This window comes from Saccopteryx bilineata, chromosome 9, assembly GCF_036850765.1.
Source record: "Saccopteryx bilineata isolate mSacBil1 chromosome 9, mSacBil1_pri_phased_curated, whole genome shotgun sequence".
In the NCBI taxonomy this organism is placed as follows: Eukaryota; Metazoa; Chordata; class Mammalia; order Chiroptera; family Emballonuridae; genus Saccopteryx; species Saccopteryx bilineata.
In genome coordinates this window covers 10,985,492-10,994,901 of record NC_089498.1, presented here as the reverse complement: position 1 = coordinate 10,994,901, position 9,410 = coordinate 10,985,492, and the positions used below count along the sequence as shown (strand labels likewise).

The following is a 9,410-nucleotide window of genomic DNA, read 5'->3' as shown; positions in this document are numbered from 1 at the left end:
GAAAGAAAAAAAAAAAAAAAAAGGAAACAGTATTTATACACGATTATTATAAAAATCTGATTTTTTCCCCCCTTAAGTAAACCCAATGCAAAACAGAGTACCAGAGTTTAATAAGGACTGGGCACATGGCCTTAAGCAGCTTAGTATTTTGTCAAGTTTCTATGAAGTTAAAAATAAATATATGAGGCCTGACCTGTGGTGGGACAGTGGATAAAGCGTCGACTTGGGACGTTGAGGTCACCGGTTCAAAACCCTGGGCTTGCCTGGTCAAGCCACATTCAAAAAGCAAGCAATAAACAACTAAAGTGAAGCAACTGTGAGTTGATACTTCTTATTCCCTTCCCTCCTCTCTCTGTAAAATCAAAAAATAAAATCTTTAAAAAATAAAAATTTCTAAAAAAATAAATATGTGAGGGAGAGTGTGGTGAAGAGGATTTTTAGAGTAGAGCACATGCTCTGTGTTTATCATAATGATTGATAAATTTGTCCGAACCCATAGAATGTACAACACCAAGCGTGAACCCTACTGTCAGCTACGGACTTTGCGGGACAGAGATGTTGAAGGAGATTCATCGGTGGATGGGGGATATTGATATGGGGGAGGCTGTGATGTGTGCGGACAGGGAGCATGTATAGGGACAACGTCCGAACCTTCTGCTCGGTTTTGCTATGAACTGAAAACTGCTTTCAAATAGTCTTTGAAAAATAAAAAATTTTTAAGTTCAAATAAATATGACATACATTGTATTCTGGAATACATCATTTTTGTTCCGATTTATAATTTTTTATAGTGACATTCTGGTAAAATCGCCTAATGGTCTTCCAGAAGCAGAATGGAGACCGCTGAGGATCCCGGCAGAAGAGCCTCAGCGCGGGCGGCGTCCTGCACGGAGCACTGTGACATGTGTACCACGAGATGGCAGCCTCTGCCCACGGCGGCGGCTCCAGCCCCGCCCCGCTCTGCCGCACTGCCCTGCGCTGAAGGAACGAGAGAGGGGCCCGAGCCCCTTCCCACCCACCCCCGTCGCAGGGGAGGAGACGGTTCAGAAAACAGCCCCTGATACGAGCATTGCTTTCCGCAGGGATACACACGCTCCGGCCCTCATTCCCTTAGAAGAGCCTGTTAACTTCTGCACAGGTGTGGCTATTTTAAACACACACGCACGCACACACGCTTGCGCAGAGACACGCAATGGCCAAGCTGAAAAAGTCCTCGCACCACCAAATCTCAAAGTTCACAGCGATCCTGCACCTGTTCCAGGAGCACAGAAGTCGCTGGAGACGCAGCACATTAACTGATTCGGGGTCAGGATATATTCGCCCTTACTGTCACCACCAGTGGGGGTTGTGCTCTGCGTAGCCAGCAGGTCAGGGAACCACAAACAGATGAAATACGGTGCTCACCCAGCGCTCCCGAGCCAGGCTCTGTGACTTAACTTTGTCCCCTTAATGCACTTCAGGTAACTGACTTGCAGTGCGGTTTAGTCGCTTCTCCATTGTGAAAAGATCCTTTCTTTCTGCTATCACTGTACTGTACTTATTACCTACCTTATTATATATAGCTTTTCCTATAATATTGGGGAGGGGGACAATATCCAGTTCTCTGAAGAGAATTTAGTGTCAGTTGTCGGTAGCGCCCTCAGTAACCCCACGGATCTGTCTCTTACTTCAACAGTGTTTGGACGGAACAGACCCAGATGCCCCTTCTTCCAGCCTCCACCCTCTTCTCCAGTCACCACCTTTAGAACCCCCTCGGACATCCTCAGCCTCCTAGTTCAGCCAACACCGTTTTATGAGCGTTAACTCCATATTTCTGAGTAACCATGAGCTCCCAAATTCGTCCAAATTATTCCACGCAGGTGGAGGCCCAGTCAACCGCCTGGTCACCTTGCATCTGCAGGCCTTCTGCACCTACCTCTGTCTGGGCTTCTGCTTCTACAGTGACAATGTGGGGCCTAAGGGCTGGGCCACTTCTTCAGTGAGTCTCAAGGGCGCCTTGTGTCTCTTACAGATGCAAAACCAGCATGGGAGCCGCGGCCACTTCCAGGACATGCAGAAGCCTTCCAGGACCAGAAACTCAGGACGCCATGGAAACCACGTGGTCCTGGTGAAGAGCCTGACTCAGGCCCTTTTGGGTCTGCATGCGCTGAGTTCTGCCTGCACATACCCTCATCTCAGTGACTGTCTGGAGAGCCACTTCCTGTGGGAACAGGTGAACTTCATCAAAAAGATGGACGACCACCTGACTCACCTCTGCAGAATGGCCGGCCCCTCAGGCTGCACTGGGAGAGTGTCTCTTTAAAAAACTCACCCTCACGCAGCACCAGGAGCCTGTGGGGCCCTTCTGCATCGCGCTGCTGTCTGGTTTCTGCCTGAGCCTCTCCCCGCAACCACTAAGCATCCTTTTAACCCTGCCAGAGCCCTCTCCCTTGCATTGGACCCAATGGGAACAATAAAGCTTTTGTCAGCAAAAATAAAAAATCAGTGTCATTTGTGTTTTTCCTTTTAAAAATAGTATCCAGTTGAATTTAACAGAGAATTTTTTTAGAAATTTTCCTACTACAGACAAATCATGATTAAATGGAATGAAATGTGAAATTCTGTTCAAAAGGAATTCTGACAGCTATTGCATAAAATGCAGTTTTCTGTCATCACAATAGCACCTAAAATGCCTCATCACCATGTTGAACATCCAAAGCTACAGAAAAGTTTTGGGAACACACCAAGCAGCAAGATCTCAACAGATTGAGAAAATGCTCCAGAGAATGGCAGTTTCTCACAATTCCTTTTATGCATTTAGAATCAGGGGGGAAAACATCGAGAAGGTTCCAGGAAATCCGTTGGTGGTAGATTAAGGAGGCAGAAGAGAGCAAAGCAGAGAAGTCTCTGGGATTCGATAAAAAGCCCAGTGGAGAAACCCATACTTCTTTTACATTGGTGGGTCCGGGATAGTTCATGATTAACATTTACAGCACACAGAGATGGTATCCGGAACAAGACAACAGTGAGGGGCTCTGTGTCTCTCTGCTCTCGTGCCTGCAATTGTGCTGTTAAGGGCTCACTCAAGGTTAACATTGACCTTTGCTTAAGAAACTAGAAACCTGGGCCGTGACTACGTGCTCTGACCGTCCCGGTTGGGAATCTGTGATGACGCCATCCTGTGTGCTTACTTTTGGTCACTGACCTTGTCAGGCCTGCCATGTGGCCCATACATAGCTTGTCAGGTTTATTATGTAGCCCTTTTCTGTTCACAGCCATGAAAAAAAAAATTTTAAGTTATAGAAAAACTGCCCCACTTGATCTCAAAAACGTTAATATGTAAAATAAAATAAACGATGCATTTTTTTTTTTTTTTAGTTTAAAGCAAGAAATTATGTAACTCTGACCTAGGAGTCTTTTTTTTATGCCACTGCTGACCAGAGGGCCATTATAATTGGCAAGTCAATATGGCCTTAGGTTGCATTCATAAAAGAATAAAGTTCTAAACAATGGAAGTGATCATCACAGTCTACACTGCCTTGGTCACCTGAGTCACCTCTCCTAATGATGCTAAATTCTTTACAACATTTTATGATGGGGTTTGTTAACCTGAAGAATGGGTTTTGATGTCAAATTCTTTATTACATTTGAAATGAGTTTTGCTCAGCCTGGCCCATGGTGGTGCAGTGGATAGAGAGTTGACCTGGAACACTTAGATTGCTGGTTCAAAACCCTGGGCTTGCCCAGTCAAGGCACATACATACAACAAGCAAGCAATGAACAGCTAAACCAAAGCAACTATGAGTTGATACATTTGCTCCCACCCCCCTACTCTCTGTAAAAATCAATAAATAAAATCTTAATGGCCTGACCTGTGGTGGCGCAGTGGATAAAGTGTCGACCTGGAATGCTGAGGTCACCAATTCAAAACCCTGGGCTTGCCTGGTCAAGGCACATATAGGAGTTGATGCTTCCTGTTCCTCCCCTCTTTCTCTCTCTCTCTCTCTCTCTCTCTCCTCTAAAATGAATAAATTAAAAAAAAATTTTTTTTTTAAAAAGATGAGTTTTGTTCGTCAGAGAAGAGGGGTTAGGACGGCCGAGGGCTCCTGGCCAGACAGCCCCAGCATCCGCAGCTGTTTCTCCTGCCCTCGGGAACGTAGACCTGTGCTGATCAGCCCATCCTGTGTGGTTACTTATTTATTTTTAACTACATAGAAACTTTACAAAATGCCAAGCCACTCAAGGCCATGTACCCTAACCTTTATTAAACCTTTTCACTCTGTGCATTGTGTTTACTTAAGAAAAAACTCGCCCTGGCCGGAGAGCTCGCTTGGTTAGAACATCGTCCCAAAGAGCAGGTTCACTCCTCAGTCAGGGCACACAGAGGACAGACCAGTGTCCCCGCCTCTCCCCCCATCTCTCTCTCTAAAATCAATAAACATTTTTTAAATCTATATGTTTATAATATAGACTTGTGTAAACAGTAAATATGCACATCTGGTAATCAGATGCATGCCTGTGAACACAGTGGATCTCATTATAAGGAAGACTACTGTCACACGGAGTCAATAGGTATAACTGTGATTTATTCACACTGGTGGCTATTATTGTGTTGGATATTGTCATTTTTTTAAATTTGACAATCTAAGGGAAGAGAGGTGAGTGCCCCTGACTAAATAGTCAGGTATTTCATGTTTTAAAAATTCTGGCAGCGGCCCTGGCCGGTTGGCTCAGCGGTAGAGCATCGGCCTGGCGTGCGGGGGACCCGGGTTCGATTCCCAGCCAGGGCACATAGGAGAAGCGCCCATTTGCTTCTCCACACACCCCCCCTCCTTCCTCTCTGTCTCTCTCTTCCCCTCCCGCAGCCAAGGCTCCATTGGAGCAAAAGATGGCCCGGGCGCTGGGGATGGCTCCTTGGCCTCTGCCCCAGGCGGTGGAGTGGCTCTGGTCGCGGCAGAGCGACGCCCGGGAGGGGCAGAGCATCGCCCCCTGGGGGGCGTGCCAGGTGGATCCCAGTCGGGCGCATGCGGGAGTCTGTCTGACTGTCTCTCCCCGTTTCCAGCTTCAGAGAAATACAAAAAAAAAAAAAAAATTCTGGCAGCACACAAGTTAAAAATCACTGCTCTAGACACAAAAGTCTGGAAAACTTTGCATCTTATAAATCTCCTCTAGAAATGTATGACGCATATAGTGAAAACTCTGAGATGTTCTGTAGAAGGAAACCTATTTTACCTGAATTAGTCAAAGTTCCTAGGATTTGGCTTCTACTGCTGCCTATCCCACGAACTCGCTCTTGATTAGAAGCAAGTCATCTTCCTTATCAAATCCTGCATTGCCCGCCTCTAGAATGAGGAGGTTGAGCGAGGTGTTCTTTGGGTTCTCAGTCGGAGATTGTTGTTTCACTCTGAATCACAGGTATCTGATGGGAGGCAGCGTTTGGTCTTAACCACTCCAAGGGCTATCAGCACAGCGTTCTGCAGCCGCCATTGGTCCCAAGTGATGTGCAATCGCCTCTCCAGCCTCCCACAAGGAACAGCTGGAGATGGAAACAGCTCAAGCACTTCTGGGTGTTTTCAAGGAGGCTGCACCACATCCCTCGTGGTCAACGCCACACTGATGTCACCCTTACACTTGGGGAAATATTCTCTCTCCAGTTTTAGTTGACAGCCTGTGTCCACTAAGCCAACAGCTCCAACTGCTGTGGTCCTGATAATCTCTTTTTTAATAATTCAAAAAATCAACAATAATCCTCTGTTAAGTTATGTGAATGGGGTTACTTTAACCCACAAAAGCAAGGAGAGCTACTCCAGGGCTTGGCAGCAGGGCCAGACACAATGGCTTAGATCAAGGCAGGAGAAGAGCTCCAAGTTTGAGGTTCAAGTTTGTTCTTACGTTTGCGGCTGTGTTGGGCCCTTAGTATGATTCAAGCATAACTTATGAACGTGTACACTGACTTCTATTTCTCTAAACCGTACTTAGGAGGTGCTCAAATCCTCTTAACTAATGAGCACAGGGAATCTCTCCCCCGTATAACTTCCCACCTTGGCTTTGAGGTCACTGACTGCACCCCTCTCCCCGCCCTCCATGTGGCCAGTGAAGTGAGTGAGGCTTAGGGCTTGTCTGAGTCCCCTCAGTCACCCATGCAGGGCTTCACACTTGCAGGGTGAGGAATATTGAGGACCTGGTTGGCTCTGACTCTTCTGATCTGTGACCTTGAGCCAGTTACGTGACCTCTCTGGGCCTCAGACACCCTCTTCCTCCGTAAAACAGGACTGAACACCCTGCCATGAAAACCGCATCAGACCACTGGGCGTACATCTCTCGCCCCTCCCCAGCTTGGGCTGTAACATCTGGGAGCATCTTGACACTGTCTGACTATCTGGACTTTGTTCTATGATGTCTTCCGCCTGGACAAGGGCTCCTCCTTCAGCCTGGTAACAGCCTTTATCGCTCGTTCTTCTAGACGGCCGTGAAGGCTTTTCTCCTCCGGGTGGTTTCTCTTGACACCCCAGGCTGGACATCTCCCTTCTGCACTCCTGCGTCAGTGGCACGTGTATTTACGTTTGTCATTGTACTTAGTGAACCCAAGATCCCTGTCCCCATTTTCAAGATGCTCACAGGCTTGTGGCAGACGCGCCATGCTCTTTTATAATCGCCCTTTATCCGCAACGTCCCGCTAGGGTGGTTAACACTCCTCTCGGTGCTTGATGGTTAACTGTTGAGAGTGAAGGCACAGGGGGGACAGGGGGACCAAGGCAGTCGAGACCTAGGAGGGTGCAGCACTGGCACTGTCTGCGACATGGGAGGAGGTCAGCTCCTGCACCTGTCAGTAGGCAGATCCTACCAAGCCGCCTCAAGGGTTATATGAAGGGGATTGGACTCTATCCTGAGGGAACTAGGGAGCCTCCGGCGGGTTTTAAGCAAGAGGAAGATATGATTGGCCCTATATTATGTTTTCGAAGGATCCTGCTGGCTGCTTTATGGGGAACGTCCTGGCGGGACAAGACTAGAGTGAGGGGCTATTGGTGAGAGCCAAGGAAAGGCTGACGGTGTGGCAGGTGGATGGAGAGAGGCGGATGGCTTCTACTTCCGGCGTGAGAGGTGGCTGGGACTCGCCCCTTCCTGGCTATGGACTCTGGGCACCGGCTTCACAGCATCATTGTCAGATTGAAAGAGGGAATAAATGGTTTGGCAGTAGAATTTCAGACCTGTTCTAGAGGTAAAGTCCCATGGGCTTATGGATGAGTCTTGGATTTCTGGGGTGAAAGGAAATGAGTAGGTAAGTCAGAAATGACTCAACAAGGGGCATGTCAGGACTAGAGATGGCTGGGTAGGAGATATACTTGGGGTCTGTGTGTGTAATATGTCCGGCCCTTACACCTCAGCCCTGGCTGGCTCTGAATCCTGGTCCTCACCCCCACGGGCAGGGCAGGGTGGATCAGGCGCAGGCAACCAGAGGGTTAGAACTGACTGGGAAAAAGTCCAACTATTCGAAAGGTGAGGCCGGATCAGAGGCGCTCTGTGTGATCCCAGGTACTGGGGCCTCAGCTCACATGTGGGAACGGGGGTGGGGACAGCTGTGCCAGGGTCTGGTCTCCAGACTCCTAAACACCGAGAACCGGGAAGTACAGACGATGATGTTGAAACACCTCCTCCTTCGTGGTCCCTCTCACGTGCTCCCGGCTCTGTCTCTCCCCTCCTGGATCCCCAGCCAGAAGCAACCCCTCTGTAGAGCAGGGGTCCCCAAACTACAGCCCGCGGGCCACATGCGGCCCCCTGAGGCCATTTATCTGCCCCTGCTGCACTTCCGGAAGGGGCACCTCTTTCATTGGTGGTCAGTGACAGGAGCATAGTTCCCATTGAAATACTGATCAGCTTGTTGATTTAAATTTACTTGTTCTTTATTTTAAATATTGTATTTGTTCCCATTTTGTTTTCTTACTTTAAAATAAGATATGTGCAGTGTGCATAGGGATTTGTTCAGTTTTTTTATAGTCTGGCCCTCCAATGGTCTGAGGGACAGTGAACTGGCCCCCCCTGTGTAAAAAGTTTGGGACCCCTGTCCTAAAGCCTCCACACGCTGAGCACTGACAGGGCCGTGTCTGGCCTCTGCCCACCCCACAGCCCCTGGCACGGCTGGCACACGCAGGCACCCACTGCTACGTGTGCTGCTCTGGGCCCCCTCCCTGCAAGCGGCCAGCACAAGCCCAGAGCTAGCCCACAACTTGTGGCTCTGCTGTCATGGTCCTAGCTAACAGAGGAATCGTGGTCCTGCTGGCGACAACTCCGAGTGTGAGGCAGAAGGAGAGCAAAGCAAACTCACGGGCTGCACGCGGGGAGCCACAGATGGACACCATCAAGAAAGCGCTGTTTAATCATTTATTAAAATCCTTACAGTTTTCAGGTGGAGGCAGATGGGTGTACTTTTCCAGAGTAGTTTCGCATACACAGAAGTGTTTGGAGACACTCTATGAGCCGGGGGGAGATACTCCCAGGGAGTCCAGTGGCCAGAGCCCTGTATGTTCTGTGGGGGCTTGGGAGCTGCTCCCCACGCTGACTGTGGTGGGGCAGCGTCTGCTCCCAGCCCCCACCACGCCTCTTCTTCTAGGGCTTTGCATTTCCCTGGGGCGGGCTGGATGTGGAGGACAGGGTGGTGGGGATACGAAAGGCCCTGGTCAGTCCAAAGAAAGGATCGCCTCTTCAGATGAGAGTGGTTCTCTCAGCCGGCACCATCTCCTTCCCTGCCCCAGGCCACTGGGGCGGCCCAGCATCCCCCACCCCAGCTCAGCCAGCCTCCTCTGTCCTCTCCAAGAATAGGAGGCCCCGGGGCTTCTCCTTAGATGGGTCTGGAGGCTGGCATACATCCACTCCCCACCACTCCCACATGCAGGGTACCCACAGGCAAACTGACACATAGGGAGACATCTGCACAGACATACGCCACTCCCTGACTTCCACTCCCTGGGGCAGCAGGGGCAAGGGAGGCAGCAAGGAGGGGCACAGGCCATGCCTTTTCCTACCTTCCTCCTCCACTTGTGAAACATCATATGTCCTGCAAAGCTCAGATGAAACACCACCTCCCCCATGAAGGCCTCCGTGATTTCCCACAGGAGCACCAAGCCCTCCCTCCTGTGCTGTCCCCTGGCTCTTTCTCCTCCATCTGATCTTTGCCACAGTCTGCCTCGTCCCATTAAACACCCCCTAAAAAGTAGCCACTGTGCACCCTCTGCACTTTATTTTTTGCCCTTTCCTTTAGACTCTTGCCTGGAATGGAGACGTGGTGGCTCAAGTTGTGGCTTCCATCCTGGACCACTGAATGAGAGCCACCCCTTAGGGAGGGCAGAGTCACAAACTGGAAGGGCCTGGGTCCCTGAGGACATTGTGGGGCAGAAATGCCATGCCAGCCCTGGACTGCCTAGCTCCCGATTTTT

The 9,410-nt window shown here is 49.6% G+C and overlaps 1 pseudogene; it reads left to right on the top strand.

The window, feature by feature from the left end:
• Nucleotides 1-1,823: 1,823 nt before the first annotated feature.
• On the top strand, nucleotides 1,824-8,196 carry LOC136313573 (ferritin light chain pseudogene; annotated as a pseudogene).
• The last annotated feature ends 1,214 nt before the right edge of the window (nucleotides 8,197-9,410 follow it).